Genomic DNA, 26,986 nt, shown 5'->3' on the forward strand with positions numbered 1-26,986 from the left:
CATTTCTCTTGCGCTGCATATATTTAAATCTGGCTGGTTATAAACGATGCCGCGTCCTTACAAACACAGTGCTGACACAGTCTTTATTAAGGTAATTATGTATATATTGGAATTTACTCAGTCATTGTATCTTGTTTTATGACAGAAATATTCAATTTAGATTGTGTGATTACACCAGCACAGGAATACATGTCAGCTTTAATCTATTTGAATATTTAACTTAAATTCATTTAATGTGATATGTACAGAAAATATGAAGCAATCTTGATACTGTTACATACAAGTTGTGGTTTGGAGAGCTGCCATACCTAAACAGAACTCATACACCCAAAAAAACCCCCAGGATTCAAGATTTTAGTTGTAACAGACAGAAAGGTCCACAAAGAGAAGGTCCTCCACTGGGTACAACTGCATGATGAAATGTAGATTCCTTTGGGTTGGATGCTGGCTCATAAATGCTCAGAAAAGCACCTAAAAAGTTTTGCCTTGATGAATAGGATAGGAATGAATAAGAACTCTGAGGAACAGAATAACAATTAGCAGTTAGCAAACTAGACATTGCTGGAACACTACTGAGACACCTTTTAGGCCAATTTGTTTCAGGAGCAAGGTTTGTTCCTCAGAGCAGTGAGTACACACATCACTGCCTATGAGAAGTAGAGGAACTTTGTTAAACTCCAAGGAAATGCTCTGGGCCAGAGTCCTTATACACTGATCTATTTCCCTGGAAAATGCAAAGTGTTAAAAGGAAATGGAAAATACCAGAATATCTGGAAGAGGAAGGGAAATAATATCAATAGTCTTTGATAATGGGAATAAGAAAATTGAAGAAAAATTGATTTTAAGGAAAAAAGTTATTAATTGAAAAAGAATCATTACATTGACATGTATTTTAGCATCTGAAATCTTTATTGTACCTAACTAAACATAAACAATGAAATTTCACTCCTGAGTATTTCTGATATATATGGTAACTACTGTTGGAAAGGAAATTATGATTTTTTTTCATTGGAGTGAATCTTGAAAAATCAGTGAGACAAGCTTGTAAAGCAGATACATCTGCCCCAGACATATAGCCACAGGAAAATTTATGTCCCGAAAGTGTAACTGAGCAAAAATAAGGACACAAATTCCTTTACATTTTGCGGGGTACATCTTTGCACCTGTCACACAGAGCACTCACAGCTAGCAGTCAAGGGGCAGACAGGAGGGAGTGTTCTGCTGTGGTCTGGTAGCTCAGAGGATGATGGACACAGGGCAGGGCGGTGTGGAAATAGTGCTAGGATGTCATTTGTCAGTCAGAAGCACAATATGCAACATCTCTATATTACAGTTTGCAATGTCTCCTTCTTTCACTGCTCATTTTCTTTCCTGTTGCCCATTAAAGATATTTCATCTTTTTGCATATTTTCCAAGTGTATGCTGAGTTTCTGAAAATTCCTGCTGTAACCTGAATTTAAAACACTAGAATCATGGCAAAATAAAATGACCAGTGACAAACATTTCAGATTCTCAAAGAGCAGCAAAATCTGCCTGGATTCCTTCTACTTAATTTTAGAAAACTATAAAGTGAACATCTGTGCTCAGACTAGTCAGGGTCATTTCATTGTCATAAATGAAGAAAATCAACACTTTTAGTTTGATGGGATTCACCCTGTGAATGCCCATGCTTGACTTGACTCTGTGATTCCCTTCATCAATGGCAGACAGAACCAAGGGCTCTGTGATGAGCTTGGATGCACACTTGTACCTTGCAGGTATCTAAAGTTACAGGAAATTACCCCTGCCAAGGTTATCCTTTGTGAGCAGACAACTCATGCACGCTTTGTGCCATTTTGTTTTGCAGTGTCTCAGTGAAGGGTTAGCAGCTAAGGGGTGTTTAGTAATGTCTTCTTCAAAATGCTTTTCATAGTAGCAATGGAGGATATGTGATAGCAGTCATAGTACCTACAGTGAGTGCCAAGTCTTCTTTTCCCATGAATGGTTAGTTAAGTCAGCACAGCATTTCTTCAAGCTAACAAGAAGCTTATAAATATCCCTACAAATAACACAAGCTCAGCTTTTAGCAGGAATGACATTGCTAATTGAGTGCAGATGGTTTAGGTTGCTGATCAGCTAAATAATCAGATAAGTAAGAGTGACCTGATGCAGAGGAAATTACAACTTCGACATAGAGAAAATTGTTGTTGTTACTATGTAAATTAATCTACTGTAATGCACTCTGCTGGGTATGTGTATTTAGTCACAGCTGGGATATAGTCATTCCAGACCATTCAGTTCAGGTACTGTTTCTAACTGCTGCTCAGCTGGAATGTAGATTAGCCCTGTAAAAAATAATTTTCTTTCTTTTCTTTCTTTTCTCTCTTTCTCTCTTTCTTCTCTCTTTCTCTCTTTCTTCTCTCTTTCTCTCTTTCTTCTCTCTTTCTCTCTCTCTCTTCCTTTCTTTCTTTCTCTCTTTCTCTCTCTCTCTTCCTTTCTTTCTTTCTCTCTTTCTCTTTTTTTCCCATGGAGTGTCATCTGCAACCTATTTTATCTACAATTTCACTCATTCATTGAATATACCTCAAATGTATTGCTTGAATATTCATAGCTAATAATAAATGCTAAAGACTAAACAGATATTAATATGGTTACTCAGTTTCAACACAAGGAAATTCAGAGGAAAAATGTAGTAGTTCACTGCCAATAGGTCCCATAAGAATAATTAAAATAATTCACTTCTGCCCAGTTCCTTAAGACCAACAGTTATACTGAATTATTTTATTATAGATAGAATATAACAGGCTCGGTAGTTAAACCCAAACATGGCTGAATGACAACTTTATTTTCACTGTTGTTGCTGGTCTGAGTGAACTGAAGTGTCCTGGAATCATCCTGCTGGTTACAAGACAAAAACCAAACTTAGAGGCAGGCTTGCCAGGCTTCCTGTACTCCGCTGAGCTCACATGAGCTAGCAGGTTCCTTCACTAAAAAGGGTTTCATTTTCTCCTATATGGGGTGATGCTCCTAGCCTTTTTTTTAGGATCTCTCATCTACCCTTCTATATGAGTATTATAAAAGCTGAGAAGAAATGATTTCTCATCTCATTTCACTATTTTTCTTCTTGAGACTTTTCCTCACTGTGCCACATCAAGCAAAAGATTGCTTAGGTTTATTGCTTGACAGTGGTTGCATACAGAGCTTATAAGGGCAAATGCCTGCTTACTTATGGGCAAGTGCCTGGCTGTAGATGCTGAGCTGTCTGGCTCTCCAAAGATGGACCTCAGCTGATCAATGAACCCCAGAATCCCTTCCCTCAGTGACATTATGCTTCTGAGGAAATGCAACTCCATGGGTTGGGTTCACTGTCCATAAGGAAGATGTCTACAAGGTAAATTTTCATACTAGTCAAGGTACCTTTAATCTTGGGTGTAATTCAGCTCATCCTGGAACAGATATTCATAAATCAGGAATGTGCCCTTATATACTTCTCTCTCTCCATTGACAATCTCTTCAGCCCTTAGGAAGAGACTTGGGGGATATCTGTCTATACTTAAAGATTAATGACATTTATGTGTTGTTTTTAATACCCTTCATATCTTCCCTGACCAGAATCAAGAAGAATGTCTGTCCAAGGCTCCTCTCTGTGCCCAGTAGAAAGATCTGGAGGTCTATTGTACCATGAAGATCTTTAACTTAACATTTCAACTGCTAGATTTTGGTGGTTCCCAAAAATACCCACAATGTTTTAAACATTCGTGTCATGTAGCAACAGACAACAAGATAGAAATTACTTGTCAGGAATGACAGACATAAAGTAAAAAATATAAAGAAGATTCATAATTTCATATAAAAATGAACACTGAGTGCTGCCTAGTAACATGAATACATGAGTTGTTATTTATTTTCCTCCTTCATGCACTGCACCATTTCAACTTATATGAAATGGTATGTTCCAAGATTTTTATTTAATTTTTATCTTGAAGGCACTTAAAACAACTTCTCTGGATGTTATTAAATAACCAAAGAATGATGTAATCAAATGGTCTAATTCCCTGAAAAGAAAAATAATTTCCTGTACCTTATTTACATATCTTTAATTTCTTATAAATCTTACAAAAGAGACTTATGACAAAGGTAGTTTATACTGTCTTCCCACCTAACAAAAAATAGTTCAAATTTTCTGCTGGTATTAACTCCATTCACTCTCATCCTCCAGGGAATCCTGCAGGAACAAATTGGAGTACACATGAGTTTGTTACTTTGTAGTGACTTTGTAGTGTAAGGATTTAGTTATCCTACAGGAATAGTATAGGATGCTGGCTGAAAAATAGACATAAACCTTGCTTCTTTGAGTCTGAGGGGACAGGGACAAATAAATGCATCTGTTCTAAGAGAGCTAGTTGTGTGTTTACTTTCTTAAAAGCTAGCAGGATGCACAGGCCTTTAATTGGATAATGAAAGTTTTGTATATCCCATCATAAGGGCAGCTTCCTTTATATATTCTCAAGGTGTAACTTGCATCAATGAAAATAAATTTAACATTTGAAACTAGAGGTCAAAACATCTACAGACAATTCAAATCATGTAGTCAATGTTAAATTAATTTTCAAACAGATAAAATTTAAAAGAACTTTCATTTCTCTAGTTCTCCTCCACTGTAGATACAGTTTTTGTCCCTATCACAGAATAATATAAAGCAAAGAAGAATATAAACCAGACCATAAAATGAAAGCACATGTAAATCACTGTCCAGCTGACATAGCAACTCAGCCTGAAACTTATAATTAGTAGCTGGATACTAGCAGGCAAAATGTAGTTTAGAGTGCATTGCTATTAAAAGATTTTTATGCTTTATAGCTGTGAATGTACATAGACAGCTTAAAGATTTATTTCACTGTTCTGCATGTCAACATGTAATCTCAAGTCTTGACCTCCAGAATAACACAGAAGACAGGAGAAGAAAACAAAGGGAAAAAAAATCCTGCCAAAAGTCCTTGTTTATTTCTCAAGGGGATGGACACAGGGCAGTTTTTGTAGCCCAACACTGGAATATGAAATGTGAGAAGTTCTCTCCTCTTTTACCCTATGCACCATTAAAGGCCAAATCCATTTAGCCTTTTCTCAAAATTTATTCCCTTGAGCTCCTCAGAAATTAGTTCTGTGATATCCTATTTCAAGAATTTCCCATTTGTTTAAATGATGCCTCATTAATATTAGATGAAGTTCTGCAATAACTTCATAACTCAATAGAAATGTCCCAGGACTTAATTTACCCTGTGTTGTTGCTACAAAATAACATGCCAATGGTTTATCATGAGCAATCACTCCCAGTTCACTTCCCTGACCTATGTCCTGTGACATTAACATTAGACATTACAAACCTCAAGTGCATTAATATTTGAGATCTTTCATCTCAGCAGTCACATCATCTCATGGAAAGACATTCATGAAAAACAGTTCATACAATGAATAAACTTTCTTATTAATGTTCTTGAATGATCAGAAAGATGATGAAGTAAAAATTGTTGCAATAATTAATAGCAATGATTTAAAGTTATAAGGCATTTTTATTCTCAGTATTCCAAAGTATATTAAAAACATGCTGATTAAAAGTGTTTGTATGTGATGTTGCAGAAAAACATAAATATTACTGAAAAAGAATTTTGAATGATTGCCAGATTATGCAGTGTATTATCTTTTTAATTAATCCTTTTTAAAATTTCCACTAAAATATTATTATGACTGATTTTCTTAAACATGGCCAAAAATGCCGAGGCATCAAATCAGGCCTTGGTTAATGTAACATTACTGAAAATGGGGACTCCAAAATGCAATAAAATAGTGATTTTTTGACACAGGCATGGTGCAAATTATTATAAAGCCATTTTCCTGATCCTTTTCTTGCATTTCCAGGATTACTTTGCTGAAGAATAAAGGAGTCTTCTTATTCACCTCTTCACCTTGACAGCGAATAAGCAAGGTTTATAATGAAAAGCTGCCTGACACAATTTGCCACATTCTTATGGGAAAACTAGATCTTTGTAAAGACAATTTTCCACAAGAAACAGAGCATACAGTTTTCATTCCTCTGCAAAGGCCAGTAGCATAAATGCCACACCAGAGAAAACGACAACCTTTGATAGGAGCATTCAGAATCATGGTACAGAGCCAGATAGTGTGAAAACAGCCTGGAAGAACTAATGACTACACAAGCTAATCACCACAGACAGGTCTAACCAGAAAATCAATTATCCTGACAATCCATTTCTTCTCAGGAAAAGATCTACCTTTAGTCCTACCCTACAACTGAAAATTGCCATTCACCTCAGCAGACACTGAAAAGGGTGTAATTCATATTTAGGACTATATGTTTATGCAAGTGACAAAACTGAATTCCTGATGTATGTTGTTCCTTTTAGCACTGCAGAGCCAACAAAGCTCCAGAGGGAATTAGATACAAGGCAGGCTTGTGCTTCATCAGCAGATCTGTCTCCTCCCTTCTGATTGCAGTTTCCTTATGGCTGATGATGATTATGAGCCAGGAAAAAATCACAGCTGTTGCTCCAAAAAGCCCTTTTAGAACTGTGTAAATCCAATACCATATCACTGACAAGTCAATTAACATGAAATGATCTGATGCTGATTTTTCAGGTTTATTTTTTAGTGGCTATAAAATATTCAAGAATAAGGATCTACACTATAATGTCTATCTATAGATAGAATCCCATTTACATCCTCTGCTTCAGAAACAGGAAGAACATTTTTCAGCTTCTCTAGTTTTAATTTGGTCAGTCTTTAGAAACGTTGATAAAGACACAAAATACTCCCTGACTGAGAGCACAGAAAGGGAGAGGTTGTTTTTCATATGCACAGTCTCCATTCACAAGACCTCATATCGACACATTTTCTTTTTTGTTTAACCTCACACAAAATTATTTATCTTAAATTGAATATATTTCTTTCCAACACAATATTGTATTTTAGGGATATAGAAATGGCAGAAGGAGTTTAGTGAGCTTGAGCAGAAAAGCAGGACTGCCTTGGAAGGCAACAACAAAGAAGATAGGGAAGCGAAGGCTACTGCAATGCTGCCACTTACTGCCTGAAGAGGAAAGAGCTGCCCTGAGCAATTAACATGCACTTTTCTGCCTTCCAGCATTTTATAGCTGCTCAGAGCAGAAGCATCAAGTTGTATTACCAGGAGCTGGGTGATCTCTAATGTTAGGAAAACAATATTTTTTTCTCTCTTCTACCTATTGAGAATATAAGGTCTTCAGAGCAGGGATTGACTGCTGCTGTGAGGTTTCATATAACATGACTGAGATTTCTGAATACCATCCTAATCCTAATAATAGAATAGTCAAAATTAATGAAGAAGCAGAAAGTCACAGTCATGGAGTTACACCTGACTGGACAGTCTTAAGCCATTTGTGGTAATTGGTGTTTTCATAATGGAGGTAGAATTAAACAGTAAAAAAGGAGTTGTATGTAGAGGAGATAAATGGCATATTTGAAGGTCACATGTCCTGTGTAATGATAGTGAGCTGCAAATATCAATATTTTCTGCTTCCTTGGGGTCTTAAGATAATCACAGAGCTGATCTGCAAATAAAATTGTGTCAATTTTGAACATCTGCAGAATATAAACTCCTGAATACATGTGTCTTCCTGTTCTTCAGACTTCCAACTTTTTTTGCCCGGTAAAAACTTGTTGAAAATTAGTGCTGTTTATGATTGGAAATTTCCTCTACACAAATGAGAAACTGAAAAACAAGGAGACCAAATCCTACATTGACAAAGCACCCAGTTTGCATTGAAACTGATTTAACTGATTTCTGTGGCTAGGTACATTTGAAAATATGTAATGTAAAGGCATCTGACCAAATCTCAAGGGAGGTGTATTACAGGAGAATGATCTGAATTTTAGCTTGTATAGTTCAAGGTTGTTATCAAATCTGCTTTAAGATGGAATCCAGAATGTTTCTTTAAATGTTGGCAGTCACTTTGTATTACCCAAGAACAGAATCCAGCTGTTTATTCTTGAACATGGACCTCAAAATTGTAATATTTGGGGTTTTTTTAAACAGTTTAGCTTAATTGAATAAATACACCTATCCCATAAACCACGAAGACCAGACTTTATGAGCAGTTAAAGTCTTAGAGAAGTAGACCTAATGATGTCATAGACCTTAGGGTCTGTGTTTGCCATCAACAAGTATTTGTTATCTCAACTGGCATTTACTGTAGCTCTACAGGCACAGAAAACCAGGAAAAAACCACTTTCATTTTAATTGTGTCACCAAAAAAATATTTGAAGCTCTTTCACAATGAGTATTTCAGTATTAGAAAAAAAAAAACTTTTTCATACAAGCAACCTGTTAAATAGGGTAAAATAACAATAATTACTTGAATTCTGGCAGATATATGGAAAAATCTACATTTACACTTAATTTATTCTGGAGCTAAAGGCCTAAATGTGCGTGTTTTCAGTTGCCATTTGTTTTTTGACTAGTTTTTTCTATTTATTGATTTCCAATCATAACCAGGTGAAGAATATCTCATGTGACAGAGCAGTTTCCTGCATTATGTATTTAATGTAAATGTTGCATTTTTTTCTGAACATGTGGGTTAATGATGTTTTTTGAAAGATTTCTCTGTCCGGTGTCTCCGTGGTGTGGCTCCAAAGAAATAGGGAGAAGTGAGAAAATGGGAAAGATGGAGCAACTTCAGATAGATATCTTCTACAGTTTCTCACTCACTAATCTGAGAAAGACAGTGCTTGTTTTGACTGGATCCAGTCACGGGGTTTCATGCCCTTTTAAGCCCCACTGGTCTCTGGATGATGACTGATTGCTATTCTGAGCTTCAGGAATGCCCAGCTATTAATCCCATGTCTGGGAGCTGGCAGTGGGGCTCCCACAGTCAGTGCAACAACCTACCCAGCCTTCTGGCACATCACTTGGGCACATCCCCAGTCATGCATGGCTGGGACTGGAGGCTGGGTTTCTTACTGCAGTCCACGGACTGAATGACAGAGTGTATCTCTGTTTTGAGAGAAAGCAGAGATCTTGTCTTCTGGACTCAAAATGCATAACTTCAGAATAAGAAATAGTTAGAAGCTGTGCTTATGCTTATTTTAGCAACGTGACATGTTATGTGACATATTATGAACAGCTTTGAAGGGAGTGAGTTGGTGCTAATCACTTGGTGTCCATGGTTCACATATTTTGGGCAGATTTTAGACTAGCAGCAGCTATTAAGCAGCGGATCCTGTGGAGCTAGGGTAACATTTTCACTGTGCCAGTCTCCTTTCTGTGCAGAAAATCATCACTGCACAACCCAAACCCACAGACTTTCAGCCAATACACAGATCCCCTCTCTCAACCATTCCAGACCTTTCCAAGGAAAGATGACACATGCTCACTGGAACTAGTCCTGGAGGAGCTACTGGGCCATCTCTTGAAAGAGACCAAGGGCATAAAAACTCTAATTTCTGCTGCATATGTGTGCCCACACCCCTCATGGACAGGACCTGTGACTGACCATAACCACTCACACACATGCAGCTGGAGTCACAGCTGGTAATATCTCTCTGTCTTGTTTCTTATTTCCCTATCTCCTTTTCTATCTTTCTCCTTCTATCTCTTCTGTCTTACCGTGACCTTAGCTCCCAGAATGCCTATAGACCACTTTTTCCAGTTATGCTTTTCCAGTTATGGTTTTTCTAGTTGCTATTCCAGAGCTGTTAAAAATAAAAGCTATTGTTGTTGTTATAATAATTTTGTTGCTGTAATCTCCTCCAAGGGATCCTTTAGTAAAGAACCCAGTTATCCTGACTCAGAGGTAGGTCATGACAGGGGTCAGCTGTCCAGTCTGTGTCCCCTCCCAACTTCTTGTGCACCCCAGCCTCCTCACTGGTGGGGTGAGGAGCAGAAAAGACCTTGACACTGTGCAAGCACTGCCCAGCAATAACAAAAAATATCCTTCAATGCTTTCTACAGCACAAATCCAAAAACATAGCACAATGCAAACTACAACAAAAAAGAGTAACTATCCTAGCCAAAATCAGTACAAATCTGTTCGTCCACTTCTTTTCTCATTTCATCATATCCCCAAACTTTTTATCATGTGTTTTCAGACTATCATGCTGCTTCTGTGCATGTAATTGAAGCCTCCAGAATCACTATTTGAATACAAGTAAAATATATTTATCTGCACTCCAGGAAGGACACAGTTTTCCTTCCTGAACTGTATGTACATCATGGTCCCCATCTCACACCCTGCTGCCAGTGTGCTGCTGACTGCCAGAGCCAGTGGTAGGAAGCAGCACCAGAAGCTACCTCAGGGTGAGGATGATGAGCTTAAGGGCAGTGAAGTTCTAATTAATGTGTTGACAATTTACAGTCTTCTACATTCCTTTTTCCACATTACTTTTTCCAGTAACATCACTACCCTCAGTCTTTTCCTTACCTCTGAACATCTGGCCAGGTACTACTCTCATTACTGCTTCTAAAGACTCAAGTGATAGATTTGTGACTCTCTCTGCATCCTTTTCTGGGCCCAGTGTAGAAAGACCCAGGTGGTTGTTCCTTTACTGGCCAAAAATCCCATATGGAGAGCTATTTTTATAAACAAGAGAAGGCATGATGGAGGCCACAAGCACTTGGAAGAAGTTGCTGTAGTTTGTAGTAAGGTATTACCTCAAAGGCAGAGGTAATGAGCAGTAGCTCAGATGGTGATTGCTTCCTGAGGCTTGCACTTTGTAATTTTCTGTCACCCTAGAAATTGTCTCACATGAAAAAAAGATGAAGACCTCTAGGTGAAAATGTGTGTGTGTGTAAACATCAATTTAAGCATGTTAAGGGATTGTTTTCAGAGGCAACTAAGGTGAGGAAATAGATGAAGACAGCTAAGAAGAAACTTTACTCATTAAATTCATAAGAGTGAGCTTGGAAGGCTTGGAGGAAGTGGAGCTGCACCAGAATCTGTAGCTTTGAAGTAGGAGGCAGACAAATTATACAACATGTGTATCTCAGCAGGCAATATTTGATTGCATTTGTGCATAAGAGTGTAATTATGCACATCGCACAGGTATCATGGAAGATGATACATAATGAAGGGAATGGGGAAGTGAATAGAAAAATACCCACTGAAACACATGGAAAATGTAGTTGAGAAAATGCATAATGCTTTTTTGTGGCTCTTTTGCAGGAAAAATACTAGGGGAACTCCAGAGTGCAAGTATGAGGGGTATGTTATAGATCTATATTGAAATATCATCCTGTTTTGAAGATCATCTGGTTTCAAGCCATGAACATCAGATTGCATTAGTATGTGTCTGTACTTTTGTTCCATTAAAAACAGCAAAGAAACATCTCTCAGCTCTTATGCAAATAGGGAGCAATAGGATATGCACCACAATTTCACTCAGTAATTTTCAGAAAATATTGATATGATTGGGGTGCACTACTATGATTGGGTAGCATCTTCTCTTCCTAATAAAATAATGCATTAATTTCTTGAGCTTAAAATATCACAGTTGATTTAGTTAAGTTCAACCAAAAAGAGAAAACCTGTAAATACTTAGTGCAGTAGAGTTGGCACAGTAAATCACTATGAGCATCTGAACTGAGCAAAATTGTATGGCCTTTTCTGAAGGAAATTGAAAAATCATAACTAGGGATACCAAAAGATCCAGTGTATGAACTTTGTACCTTAAGTAATTTAAAAAAATTTAGTGGCTAAAGACAACTCCTATTTTTGCAAGACATAAATCCATGAGATTAAAATTCTGTCTTCCCTGAAATTTTAACAGGTTGAAATATATTTTTTATCATGTTTTAATGAATAGAAAATGATTTATGCTTATGCCTGCTAAAACGTTTTCTGAGATGCTACTTCAACAGTTCTTATCAAGTTTTGTCTGAAACAAGTTTTCAGGAAATATCTGTAGAAGAATGTGAAAGATAAAAGAAAATTTCACTCCTTTCTGATACATCATGTGTAAAACATAGATTTTCTCCTTCTTTGGTCATTAGTTGCAATCATGTAACCTTACATGATCAGTAAGTCTGTTTAGGTGATATACTCTGAATGGAACGTTGTACTTTAAAAACAGTATTTGTGATTGATATTTGTGATTTGGATTAGAAAGGCTAGGAGATTTTGTGCAGAAAAGTATCAATAAATACTAAAGAGGTAGCTTGAAAACACAATCAGTAAAGCAAAATACATTTTTGTTATATGTATGTCAGAGTTGTTTTAAAATATAGATAATTTTTAATAAGTTCTTTTCTATTGGGTAGGTTAATTATAATTTACTCCAACTTCTCTAAGTTTGGCAACATTCAATTCCCACTTATCATACAACAAAAGTCCTGCTCAGCTTTTAACATCATGGGAAATGTATTTATAGGCACTTTGTCAGGCTCTGTAGTTAGAAGAGTCAGCAAAGCTTACTCATTCATGTTCCTCATGAGCCTCTCCCCTCTCTCCCCTCCTCTCCAACTGTCTCTAACAAAAAGCTGGGGCTGTGTTTGCAGTGTACTGTGAACTGTTTCATTACTGGCAATTAAAAACAGAGGAAATCAAACCTTTATGGGAATTTTTGAAGTGCTAATGAATTCAGTACATGCCATCCACATTCTTTTCAAACCTCTTCGTATAACCTCTGTTTTGTTTTTATGTTTTTTTTTTTTTTTTTTGTTCTAGGATAAAGAACATGGAGTTGGCTAAATACAATTGCTTAAAAGAAGGAAAATCACTGTCATTCAGTGTTCCCCTCTTCCCCCCATCTCCCCCAAATCCCAACTTTATAATAGGAGATTGGGAGGTGGAATGGTAGTTCACTGGAACAACCTAAATGCTATAAAACCTGAAGACTACAGATGACAAAAAGCTGTATGTGCTATTGTCAGACATAAAAATAAGTTAAGGAAAGGCCCAATTAAAAGTAACCAAGGCAGAGTGCAGATGCACAGAGGGGTACAGAAGAAGTGGGACTTTAGGCTATTATAACTAGATAGTCATAGTGTTTACACTATTGTACCTTGAAGTGAAATAGGATCACTGCAAGTGACTGCAGTGTTAGACACAAAGTCTGACTTAATCAGAACAGAAGGCAAAGGTGCAAAGTTTGCAATTGGCTCTGCTCAAATATCTTAGAGAACATGAAGAAGTCCATTCATACTTCAGGACTCATCTTTGGCATTGCAGGGAGAGCTAAACCTGGCTGTCCTACCAACTGAGGACTCAGTCTGCATGCTTGGAGGACAGCTTGGACTTGGTCAAGCAGAGAGGGAGAGAATGCACCCACCCTGTGCTGTTCTCTCCCAGCTATCAGCTGGCACTTCCCAGGGAATGTTCTGCCAGCTCCCATGGGCCAGGCTGAGAGGTCTGACAGTTCATACAGGCTCTGGAGACTAAGAAAGTAAAAAGGAAGTCTAGTTTGCTAGCTATTGATTTTGTATAACACTTGATAAAACATTTAGTAAACCATTTTCTCTATATTTATCATGTGATTAGCATGCACAGTTCTGCTACAGAACTAGTATCATAACTACAGGGAGAAGAGAGAGGCATCAGCCTCTAAAGGCATCAGCCCCTCCAAGTTGAAAATTTTGATAGAAGGCCCAAGTACTGAAGATGAACATTTTTCATGGCGAGTACAGCTGAGTTGAAAAGGCAGCAGCAAATAGTCTTTGTTTCAGTCCTCTAAACCAGGCACCAGGGAAAGGGAAGTATTGGCTTCCTGCCCCAGCTGGCAGGGTTGATAACCCAGCATGGCACAGGGACTTGGTAACAGCCTATGTGCTAGATAACACTGCATCTTTTCAGAAATTGTCTTTTCCCTGCATCCCTGTCTTATTCATAGTAAGTCTTCTCTGTTCTGAAAGAAGACCTCCTGATATCAAAGCTGTGAAACTTGCTTTGTGAACTTTTTTCAGAGTGTCTAAGTGCTTGGGGTTTTTTTTGGTTTTGTTTATTAAATTCAGACAAAAAAAAAAAAATCTTATCTTTCCAAAACAACCCTTCTGGCTTGTACACATTCAATCATCAGTTCCATACCATGGCTTTCACACTGTTCTCATTTCCTCTTCTAGCCTCCCTTCAACTCAGAGATTAATTGATAGCAGTAATAAGTTGCTATTGTCTCTGCTAGGGCTGTGAGAGGGAATCGAGACTGCTTGCCAATAGGATGCAGTAGTACTATTTTGGAATATGTGAAGTGTCAGAACACTGATATGGGACAGCACAGATAGCTGATGAGCTATCAGAACCATTCCAATACATGCTATTTTTGTTCATTTCAGCATAAAAATTATTCTGGCTTTCAGTTATGTGCTGCCACTGGAAATGTTGATGCTCAGAAATGAGGATTTATGCTTTAGTTTTCAGGGCGACTGCTTTACTGGATATTGACATGTTAGGCCATCTCTTCCTGAGGGGACACCTTTTTTATTGATGTCTCCACCACTATGTTTGTGTCAAGCCTTGCTGCTCTCCCAGCTCCTCATCAAGCGTTCACACTCATCCTGTTTTATCCAATTTAATTTCTTCCCACTCCAGCTCTCACTTCCCTAACCCCAGTATCTCTTTGCTGACTCCCACCACATTCTCCTTGTCCATTCAACCTTCACTGATGATTTGTCCTAAAAAGAGGTCTTCAATTCTTTACCACGCTGCCCCGCTCAGTTTCCTTTCCAGACATGGATCTGCCTCACGGACATCTCCTACCTCACAAACTTTATCCCATACACTTATTTTTGGACTTTCCCTTCCTGCTTTTCCACTCAGACTTCTCCAGAAGTCTTTATGCTTTGAAAGCTGCTTCTCCCTTCCTTTGCAACCAGGTCTAATTTTCCCATATGCTTTTCCCCCCCCTTGTGTTTCCAGCCCTAGCCTCTCCTCCCACCTCATTTCCTCTACTTGAATCCTCATCATCAGCCCCTACAACAGTGCTGCTCCAGGAGATAGAGTTACTCATGACTAAGCCCCATTTCTGCAGTTCATGCAAAGTACTGTGTTTAGAAAACTTCTTCGTGTGTATTCCCATTTTTGTTGCCAGTGAGAGCAATGTCTGGAAGTAAAAACAGAGGGGCGGTGCTGGGGAACTTAGGAGATTTGGAATGGCTTCAAACTTCCTTCAATGAAGCATGGGGAGGCAATTAATGGGGAAACCTGGCCCAATGCCCAGCTGCAGAGTCTGCCTGTGCTGTACAGCTGGCCTTACTCATTTGAACATTTTCTTTGGTTCAGTTCAAAACACAGCTTTACTTTGCTGGGATTAGCTCTTCAGTTGTTGTAAGCTTACACAGCTTTATTGAAAGTAGTGTAGAGATGCTGGATTGCAGCAAATAGGGATACAGTCCCCCCTTCAATTTTTTTTTTTCTTTGAATGGAATTAAATATTGAAACAGAATTTAATTTGGTGTCATGTCAAAACCCCAGGTTAAACATCATTTCAGCATAAAACCTCAAAATGGTCTGGGTAAATATGAAAAGGCTCATGAAGTTTAGGCAATCTTTAAACATGCAGAGCTGTACGGAGCTCTGTACATTATCTGTTCTGGTTCCCACTATCAGGTTTTACTGCAAAAATTTTGCATTAATTTAATTAGTCTCCAGATGGAAGAAGAAAAACATAAAATTGCTTTCAGTGTATTCAGGCTTAAGAATTTTCCACCCTTATTCTGAGCGTTGCATTTTCAGCAATCTGGATTGCTCAGTTTCATAGACTTCTTAGACATTAAAAGATAGATCTTCAGTGGGAAATTATATTGGAGCCAAAGGAGGATTTATGGATCTTGAAAACATGCAGTGTAGCACCTAAGTTTGAAGCACTTTTCCCTGAAGTGCAATCCAAAAATCAAGAGTTAGAGTCCTCAGGGCATGGGAAGGGTTATGGAAGGGTTATATACTTCAAACTGGTAGTCTCAAACTCCTGTGTACTGAGAGGAGAAGACTAGCCAACAGAAACTGCCAAAGATGGATTATGGCAGAAAATCTTCTGTTCCCTTGAGCTTGAATACAGAGTTAAGGCACGAGGAAGGTGTATTGTCTAAAGAAAATATGTTTTAGAGTTACATTAATTATCTATGAAAAATTAAGGCCTCTTCATAGGTCACATTATGAGCCAGATTCCCATGATGCTCAAGCACTGATGCCAGAAGTTACAGCTGGTTCTGTGAAAATTCCAGGCATTAGTATGTTTGGGAATTTGTGCCAGACATAAGCAAATTATATAGGTAGAATAAAATGCCCTTTTTTGTATAACTAACTTTATAACCATCTTTAAAACACTTATAAAGTATGGCATGAGGGTCTTAATAAATAAACTTAGGTTTAAGTAAATAAACTTAGGTTTATTTACTGCTTCAGCTAAAGGTGGAATATGAGCCTCAAGTTCTTTCCTTGTCGAAGAGCAGTTCAGGTGTGAACCTGAGGTAAGATGGCAAGTGTTGCCATTGCTTCAGCTGAGGCAGCCAGACACAGAAAACTGCAAGAAGGAGCAAGAAATGGGCAGTCTGTGTCAAAAACTCAGGTGATCTAAAATCTTCATGGAAGAGGAACCTGAGATCCCACAGGTGAATTCCTGTACTATGAGATCCAAAGATGTGTTTATGGAATTGGAAGTAAATGACACACGTGTGCAATTCTTCACACTTCTTAAGGTCAAAAAGATATCAGAGAAAATTCTCAGACAGCTGACAGAAACTGTGAAGTGGAGATTTACACGTTATCATCTTTATGTGAAAGTGCACTTGGCATGAGTATGTGGCAGGCAATGTGAGTAACCACCTTTCACACAATATTAAAAAAATAGAAAAAACCCCAGGGAAATAGAAATCACAAGATTCACAGATCCAGAGGCCAAAGTAAGAAATACAGCCAGTAGTCTATGATCTTCCAAACACAAGAGCTAAGACCATAAAAATAGCTGGTTTAGCTACCATTCAACCAAATTGGTTTTCCTATTTACTTTTCTTCTACCTGCCAATATGATCACACATTGACTGCAGTAGAATAAAGCAATATTCTATGGCATATCATTATCTCACTTCTTTTTTCCTGTAGGGAATTTCTAATTTTTTCCCTGCCCCTCAATTTACATAATGTCTTAACCAGACAGTTTGTTGAAAAAAAAAAAAAAAACCTGCAGAGAAAGTGCTTTAAAATAATTCTGTGGTGATCTCAGAGAGTTTCAGTAAAACACACCATGAGCATGTAATTATTTTTGCATCTAATTTCTCCTTCATATGGGTCAAGGGAAAGTGAATATAATTTAGTTGCAAAGGATTTTAATATAAACCTGCCTATTTATAAAGAATGTCCCCATTTGTCACTTCACAGATTAAGGTAGAACCCTCTATTTTGACAGGAGTCTCCTCTTAGCTGCCTGCAGTCAAATAATTGTTGACATTTTTTGTTGAATTCCTACATTTGTATGTTGTTTTCTGAAGCAGTGCTGAGCAGGCCACTTCTCTCACTAGATAATTTTGACTTAGGAATTACTAACATGCTCATTCTGTTCCACAGCTTGGAGCAAAAAATACCTCCTCTGAGTGAGTTTAAATGCATTTCTCTCACATAAATGAAGTTCCATCAGTAATTCTCCTGGACCACCAAGCCTCCTGAAGAAAGCACTCAGTGCCAAAGTCTGCTTCCATTTATGTGGATGTTAAATTCTGCTACTATATGTGCCAGTGGCCAAAGAAGCAGATTGTAAGGGAGTAATTAACATCACTTTCCCAATATAAATGATAGGTGTAATTTTGAAGACAGACTTTGGCTGGTTTACTATTGGCTGTTTAAAAGTTTGTTTCCCATGAAGTTGCACTTATTCATTGTTTATCAGAATGTTTTAGGCTATAGTAAAGCTTTTGAAAGAAATTTTACTATGGCTAATTTAATGCTGTTTGTTCTCATATTTTCCCCTCAAGTGAAAATCTTAAAATCTGATGTATTCGCTTACTTTAGATACTACCCTGCTTAAAGAAGGAGTATGATGCTTCAGAGGAATTAAATATTTCAATGGATTTTTAGCATGCTTCATGTTCCTATGTTTCAGGAAATAGAGATCTAAAGCTGTCAATCTTTACATCTGTGTAACTCCTTTCCTTTAACAATGACTTGTTCATATTAGTGACAAAGTTTAGAGTGCTGGAATTTCCTCCCCAGGGAAGTGGTAGAGTCCCCACTACTGGAGGTTTTTGAGCTAGGATTTAACAGGATGCTAGATAATCTCACGAAGGAACCTTTTCCCTTAAAGGTTGAACTAGGTGATATTTCTAAGCCCCTTCAGCAAGGAAGAAACTGGAGATATCACTTTAAGACATTTAATTGCTAATTTATCTAGGTGTTGAGCAATTTTGAATCTTCAGTGATGAACGTGGGGTTTCAGTTACATAAAAGAAAGGGATTTGGCATTCCACAGCCCAGTTTAATCAACCCTCTCTGCCACGCACCTCGGGATGCTGGTGAGCAGCTCCCCAGAGACCCCTGAGATGTGAGCTGCTGACCACTCTCAGAAACGTGTCTGCTGTATGTCTGACTGAAGTGATCCTACACCTCTCACCACACAGAGAAACTGATTCCTCAGTTCTTGGGTTCTTATGACAAAATTGATCTCTAGGCAAATCTAGGTAAAGATATCTGTAAAAAGATATTTTAGTCTTAAAAGTTGAGGTGGGTGGAGTTATTTAACCTTTCAAATAGATATATGGGAGCTTAAATTGTTCTGCTCATGGCTCAAAATGGCATGACATTTTATGCCTTTTGGAAATAGAACTGCTTCAGTTCATTCTGAAGAAAAGGTACCACATAACACAGTAATACCACCACCTTGTGGGGAATAAATATATCCCAGCTTATGCAAATGGTTTATGCAGGTTGAGCCAAAACCAATACATAGTTAAAATTGCTGAAATTAAAAATGAAACAATTATTCTAATAGAAGGTAATTTCTATTAAAAGTAACAAAGAATTTCTGGTTTGGATAGGTTTACCTTTCAAGTCGGGCTTAATATGACAACTCTGTAATCTTGGCAGAACTTGCACAGCTAACTACAAACATATGATTTATGCCTTTGATTTATTAAGATATCTAAAATTTATAAATGTTTAATGTGTTTGTAAAGGTACTATAAAATAATTAATTTTTTATATAAAAGACTTATAGATAAATATGCTTAAAGTGCTGCTTGCACAGCATTTCCTGCAATTTTGCTCTATCTGACTCATTTTCACAAAAAAAGACTGAAATTAGTGTCTTTGACAAACTGGACATCTGGCAGAGGCTGAAATATATCCAGCCTGTACTCAATCAAGTGATGAACAGGACCATTGTTTCTCTTCCTAAAGTCCCCTTTCCCCCCCTCCCCCCCCCCCTTCTTTTTGTTGTTTTGTTTTCTATTTAAGTTCTATATTCTATCAACCATAAGGCAGGGTTTGTACAGACAATGGTTTCATTCACTACAGGCCTAATTCACTAACATTCACTAACAGTCTGTCCTCTGCACTGAATGACGTAGTATCCCATGGAAAAAATATTATATGCTTATGTTGTTAAAGGCTGTAGTATAAAAATGATACTTAAGATTTAGCACAAGCACTGAAAACTTAACTCTAGAATTTCCTAATACTTTTGAATAATTTTCAGTGTTAATAAGAGACAATACAAAAGTCTTCATATATATTTTCATGGACACCATTTTAAAGAGAAGAGTGAAAATTCTCTTATACATTACTGTAACACCACTGAAGTAACTCTAAGTCTTAAAATAAAATTAAATTTTCTTTACTGGAAAGTATGAAACACCTTCTAACATATATATTAGTGAAGGAAGCTTGTACTGTTGAACAAGGAATTTCTGTTTTACTACCAGAAGTGACTTTTTTTCTCCCATCCTGGAATCCACGTAGCAGTAAAAGAGCTTGAGTGTAGCAGAATGCTACTGGGATAAAATATATTCAGAACACACTCCAGCAGAACTAAATTCAGTCCATGAAGAGGACATAGGACTTTATGTGGGTGAAGGAAATTGTTTTTCTTGTTCAGCACTGGAACAAAACATTGTAGAACACTGTTCTAAGGTAAGAGATCTGTCATTCAAACTGCCCACTTGAAACACTCAACTTGGATCCTTCAGTGCTCAAAAAGTAGACTGCAAGCTGTCATAAACTAATTCAGGCAATCTAACTTGGCCCTAGACTTTCTACCTGACCATAAAGTTCTCTAGACTGTGATTTCAGAGATTCATAAATAGCCCCAGAAGGGTTAATGGGGTTTTTTTTGGGAGCAGGCACTTAATGTAGGAGATACAAAAGAGAAAGCTTACTTCACACTGTAAATCTGTTGCCAAGAAATCAGGGAAAGATTCTAGGTTTAATTAACTTGAGGATGTTTGCTCCAAAATTTCTACTACTCTGTAGCCAAAAAACTGGCAGGAAAGTCAGGGCTAATTTTTTTGAGCTTTCTCTGTTGAAATTTTTTACACTGCAAAGTGCAAACAAAGCAAGAAAATTAGTCAAGCTCCTGTGAGAAGGGGATTTTACTGAGAGAGGTTCCTAGTTCTTCTGCTCCTGGTTTTGGTTGTTGCTGGTGGCTTTTAAATACTCAAGCATACTCTGTTTCCTATATTCCTATAGATATATTTCCTCAAGAAAGTATGCTGTTTAGGCAAAAGATCCCTTTGTTGTTGTTGTCCTGTTTTTTGTTTTGTTTTGTTTTTTTGGGTTTTTTTTGTGGTTTTGTTTTGTTTTTTGGCTACATAGACCTTCTGAGAACATGATCACTAGATTTTTATTTTTTCCTCATCTAATTAGTTTCATGTCTAACTTTTGAACATTAAGTTCTTTCAAAAAATCCTATCAGATTCAGATTCACAATCAAGAAGAGCAATTCAAAAACCTAAACTCCAGAACATACTTGTAATTAGTGTCTACATTTGGCATTGCAAAGTTCCCCTGGTATGAGAATGTACAATGGAGCCTTTTCAGCTCCTGCCCCATCTGTGTCATGATTCAGAGCTGAGACAAAGAGCTTGCTAAACCCTGGGGAAAGCAGGGTCTATTAGGTGTGATCTTTGCACCACTTACCACAGAGTAAGCACAGAGTTCAGCAGACAGCAAAGCAGCCACAGATGGTATCTATCTGAAAAGGGGAGTAGTGAACCACTTTGCTGAGCAGATTAAAACTTGGGCACTCACTCAGGAGAGGTGACTGGAGGTACCTAAGCAGGGTATTCTTTTGTCCAGATTGTTTCTGGCTTTTTTCAACTCAAAAGGAGTATTTACTCACTTTGAGGCACCACGAAGAACACATGTTGGTCTGGTGGGGAAGGCAGGTACAAGTCTATTCTCACTCATCCAAATAAGTGTCCTAATCAGAGTGACTGTATTATACTTTGTATTTTATCTCAGTCTGGTTTCATGGCTCTGACATTCACGGCTTCCTAACATTTTTCAAAAAGCTGAAGTTTTACTTATGCTGTCAGTCACTGTCTAAGGCTTTGACAAAGGAAGTGGAGAACGTAAATTTGAATGTCCATAGAAGAGAGAGGAATGTGTCTGTGCTAGTCAGCAAGGACACTGAAACTTGATGAGTTCCATGGTTAATTTTTTTCTCCATATACCTATAACCTAGGCTGTCTCTGACTTTTCCAAGTAATCCTGGGTTCAAACCAGCTGTTTGACCTGATCAGCTGATGCATGTTAAGGGTTACACCCTTTATTGCCCACATTCTACATCACTACACACAGATTTCACGACTGGCTCTCAAGGCTGGGCTACCAGGCTGTACCTTGTGTGAATGAAGTCGGCTGAAGAATCAAACCTTCTATATGGAACCAATGCTTTACTATTAGTTTAAAGCTGGCAATACCATTGTTAGGCCAGTTGCACCAAAACTAACTTTGACAATCAGGCTATCAAATTATTACAGCTCTTTCTCAATAGAGGCGCAGTTAACACTAATATACACACACTTTCTAGTACCTTACCCTTTCTTCTGTCAAGCTTACCTGTCGCGGTGGAGTGCTGGTAGGAGTGCCATGACTTTCCCAGGGAAGTGTCCTGGAAAGGACATCCCGGCGGCACAGGTACGTCCACGCTTCCAGGCGAGGTGATTTCAGCTCTTCCGTGAACCCACTTTGGGTGACGCTGAACAGAAGCCTTGTATGTGTTCCACAGAGACAGTTATTGAGCTTCTGCCACAAAGAGAACCAGGGACAAAACCAGCACAGGAAGGTCTGAGGGAGCAAGGTTTATATAAAGGAAATAAGGGGCCTGATGAGGGCCCAGGGGTGGAGCAAAGGGGCAAGGACCATTGGGATACAAGCAATTTGCCTAGAGCAGGGAAGCATGTTGGGAGGAACTTTTCTGACCATTACAAAGAAGGTTAGAGCCTAAAGGCATTCCCTCCAGGGAAAGATGGCAGACTCTTTCTTAGCTGGCCCATCAACCTCTGCACGTACCTTCTGGTATTTCTCAGGGTCCTGAAAACAATTGCATCTGTTTGGAGGTTTTAGAGAATTTAAGAGAATTTATTTGTCCAGACTCTGCAAACTTAGTGCTTATGCACTGAGAAGTTTACAACTTCAGATGCAGTGCTCTTAATGAGATCTTTAATTGTCCTACCAGACTGCAGATGTGTTCTCTGTAATCAGGTATTTGTCCTTAGGAGAGTGCTAAGTACATGAAAATGGAAGTACTGAACCACAGCATTATTTAGGTTGGAAGGGATGACCAAAGGCAATCTGGCATCCTTCTCTAAGCAACAGTTCTTTCTAGTTTACTTCTAGTTACTCATGGCCTTGTCCAGTCAATTTCTGAAAATCTCCAATGATGGAATATCCCAGATCCTTTAGTAACCGGTGCCTGACTACTTTCATGGGGATTTTCTATAAGCAAATAAAACCTTGAAATCTCCCATCATGAAGTTTAAAACTGTTGCTTCTTGTCTCTTTGTTGAGCACCTCTGAGAAGAATCTGCCTCTGCATTGCCTATAGCTTGTATTAGGCAACAATCAGATATCCCTTTATATCTCTTCCCTTTTGGGACATCCTTCATAACAGGTTCTAACATGATATCTCATTTCAGGAGTATAAAAATTAAGTATCTAGTTCCAAATCTCTTTTCAAATTTTGTTTACTACTTGCAACCAATCAATTCATTCTCTTAAAAGGTCCAAACAGATGATATCATTAAACGTGACTAGATAATGATAAAAAAGGCCTAAACCCAAATTTCCAAAAGCCAGTTAACCCAAGTACTAGAACAGATTGGTACTGCTGGGAGAAAAATGACAAGTAGCCAGATTAATCAGCAACCAGGCATTTGCTTGGAAAGTTTTTCAATCATAAAAAGGATCAGCTTGAAAACAAGTATAGAAGACTTTTGATTTTTTTTTTTAACCTGGAAGACAGGGGTGTAAGAAAATCTTGTGAAGCTAAGCCTAGTGTGGCACTGCCAGAGGCTGTCCTGCAATGATTGCAACCTTCCCATGGGAGCCCCAAGCCACCTGTGTCCAGCCTGAGGAGAGGGACACACACATGGGGACTCACACCTTGGTGTGCCTGTGGGACTTTGAGGGGTGTTTTGCACCAGTTCCATCCTCAGAAATCTGTAGGGAGCTGCTGGGGCTCATGTAGTGCTGGAGAGCACAGTTCTCCAGTGGGAGATGAAAATGTGTGTCATGCAAAGGGGGAACCATCATTCTCAGGACATGAGGTGCACAGATAACTTCAGAGGGACACAAAGAAGGCCCACAAAGTGTGCACATCATCCTGTGTGTGTTGGAATAGGATTAGAATGTTTTGGAATTTTTTTATAGAATGGCATCTATTTACATGTTGTTGAAATTTTCTTTTTAGTTATTAATATGATATTATATACATTATATCTACAGCAATCAGGGGACAGGGCTGCAGGTACAACAGTCTTAGAGCTTTTATTTCATCAGTGTCATTTTACAGAGTGAGACATGTGAGACGGTGAAAGCCCTCACTGTGACAATAGCAGAAATTCTCTTTGTTATAAAGTCTTTTAACAACTTTCTAGCCAATACCATAATGTTAAAAGCTGACAAGAATTTGCTTAAGCCAATTAATAAAGCTGCACATACATCTTGCTTTGAACAATGCTTGCTTGTAATGGCTTAAAAACAACGGATAAACATTCATTCTTAAACATACATGTTTCTACTGTCTTGCTTAAAATTTTCCTCAGGGCTATCTCTACATAGCTCATTGCTTTATTGTTTCTTGTCCTTGGATCTTTAGCATTCTTACATTCTTCCATCTGCGATTTGCTTTCACACAGCTTTTGAGAGTTTTCTTTCTTCTCTATTTCCCACAGCATGTGTCTAGTATAGTGAATTATCTGTTGTAGTGATGATAATAGTCCCAAATTATTGATTACCAGTAATTTCTGTAACATCAGCAAAACAAGAAACTGCTTTGATCCTGATTTGATTCAATCCACAGTACTGGAGCTGTTTTCCTTGTTCTACTCTATGAATAAATACTTCACCTTCTGTGGCTATGGACACAGTGAGTGTTCCAGATGCTGTTTCAGGATCAAGCTTCCCAGCACAGAGGTGCTGCTCTGGACATTGGTTTGCCCATGAGGAGAACATCTCACTAGAGCTGCACATTCCTCTGCAGAGTTTCAATATGAGTGAATCACCATTTTCTAATGAAAAAGTTCAGCCAAAGGACTCATAATCTGCTTGACATTTTGTTTAGTTCAGCTGTATATCAGTAATATCACTGCTTTTACAAAGTAACTTGAGATGGTTTTTAGCAAATCAGCATTATCTAAAATATTTTAGGCTGCAGACCTTTTGTGTGTAGGTTAAATAAACAAGGCAATTACTTAGCTGCTTATATTCAAGTATTTGTCCAAGAATATACTTGATTTCTGTTCCATGTGGAATCACTGAAGGATTTTTTCTCATTGCACATCTCATGCTTATATCACAAGCTTGCTCTCCTCCCTATTTCTTACATATAGAGAATCAGAAGTGCAAAATATGGAGCTTAAGTGTATTCCAAAAGAAGGAGAGGGACTGTGACTTGAGAGTTTTATCAACTCTTTGTACTAATCAGAAATAACTGTGAATTTACACCTGTGATGAGTGAGCACAAAGCCATATGCTGCCACAGTGAGCAATGAGATGTCACCTTCTTGAAACATGATGTTATAAGCAGTGATTAAATGCTAAATTCACCTGAGTTTTCATATGCATTCTTTATAGAATTTCTTTATATAACTCAAATTCAGAACTAATCCTCACAAGATTTTGCTAACAGCAGTATAAATTAATTGAAAGATATCTCACTATGTGAATAAAGTCATCTGGCTTTCAAATACACATTGAATAAAATTAATGGAAAAACTTTGATAGTTTTTCTGACATGTGCCTTTCAAACACTGCAGAACTCCTTTGCTACATGGACTTTAATGTTTTTATTTTCAGTGGGAATGTCTCATACAGCTTAGCCAATGCCAGTATTAATAAATTGCTTATTCAATATCAATAATCAGAAATCTTTCTTTTCTCACCACAAATACGATTTTTCTTTTCATTCGGGCATTATAGGCCTCTGTTAATGTAACAGAGCAGGGACAAAATGTCCAGTTTTTTCCCCTCCAGGTGAGAGTTGGCCTCTGTCTTGCCTAGTTCCATGTCTCACCATTTTTCATTCATGCATTTTTGGGTCCACAGCTATAAAAAGAGGAAAACCTACCCCAAAAGCTGACAGTTAAGGCATTTCCTTGGAAAGATGAGCTGAGATACTGAAAAAAAGAGATTCACACCCAGTGTTCCTGTGCTGACTTCTTTGCTATATCTTAAAAGACACCATCAGTTCAGGTTGCCAGTGGATGTAGGCATTTTCAATTAAGCACCGAACGTGTAAGTACTTAGTGTAATTTTACTTTACAGCTCTCCAGAAGCCTCCAGAGCTGTAGATATTTCTGTACTGACTGCAGAAAGAATTCAAGCATGTCCTTTCAGAAGAGCAGATTATATTTCCTCACTGGTGCTTTTTATTCAGATTGTTTTGCACCAAAACTAGGTGTCTCAGTTAGTCACATTAACTCCCTCATCAACTTTCTGCCTTTGTATCAGTGTTTCATTAGCATGTCTCTCCTGTGAAAATGAAAATGTGACTTTTCTGTTCAATGGGGATGAGAACCCTGGTCATTTGCTGATGGAAATTAAAGGCTTCAGGTCTGCTCTCTTGAATTGACAGGTCACCACTTCCAAGATCTTTTATTTTGTTCAGGATCACTGTATTGAAACTGCCTCCTGGGAATTTGCAAGCAAAATCTTCTGGTAATATTTTTATAGAATTCCTTTCCATAAAGGAATATTAAGACCATGTGGCTGATAGTAGGAACTCCAAAATTCTGCTAATTTTTCTGCCCAGAAGTAGTTATGGACATGCTATTTACTGTATATCAGTTGGGGGTTGGTTCTTTCCCTTTTCCCTCTGTGGAATTTTCCCCATTGTCATGCTAAGATACCTGTTGACTGGGCCCTGGTGGCAAGGGGGAGGGGAGAGGAGGGAAGAGGGAAGAGGGAAATCCCTTGATATCCAAACATCCAGAAGAGGAAGCAGATGGAAGGCTCTGGCTCTCCCCATTTCCCCACGGAGTTCCGACGAGAAGGACGATCACCGTCTCAGCTCCATCCCTGCCATCCCAGCACCAGGAGCCATCCTCACTGCTGTCAGACCCTGCCCTGCTCCCTTCTCGCTGTGAACTACCACCATCCAGCACTCTGCTGAGCACTGGAACCCACACCGTGAGCGGAGGGCTCTCTCTCCATCTCTCTCTCCCCCTGGGACAGCTCTGCCATCACCCCCAGCCCTCCTGCGGCTCTGTGGGACCCGCCCGCCCCCAGCACCGGGAACTGCAGCTCAGGGAAAAGGTGCCTGCAGCCAAAAAACACTGGGACTGAGTTACTGTTCTGTTTGTGGGCAATTTCATAGCTGT

Source organism: Cinclus cinclus, chromosome 3, assembly GCF_963662255.1.
Source record: "Cinclus cinclus chromosome 3, bCinCin1.1, whole genome shotgun sequence".
NCBI lineage: Eukaryota > Metazoa > Chordata > Aves > Passeriformes > Cinclidae > Cinclus > Cinclus cinclus.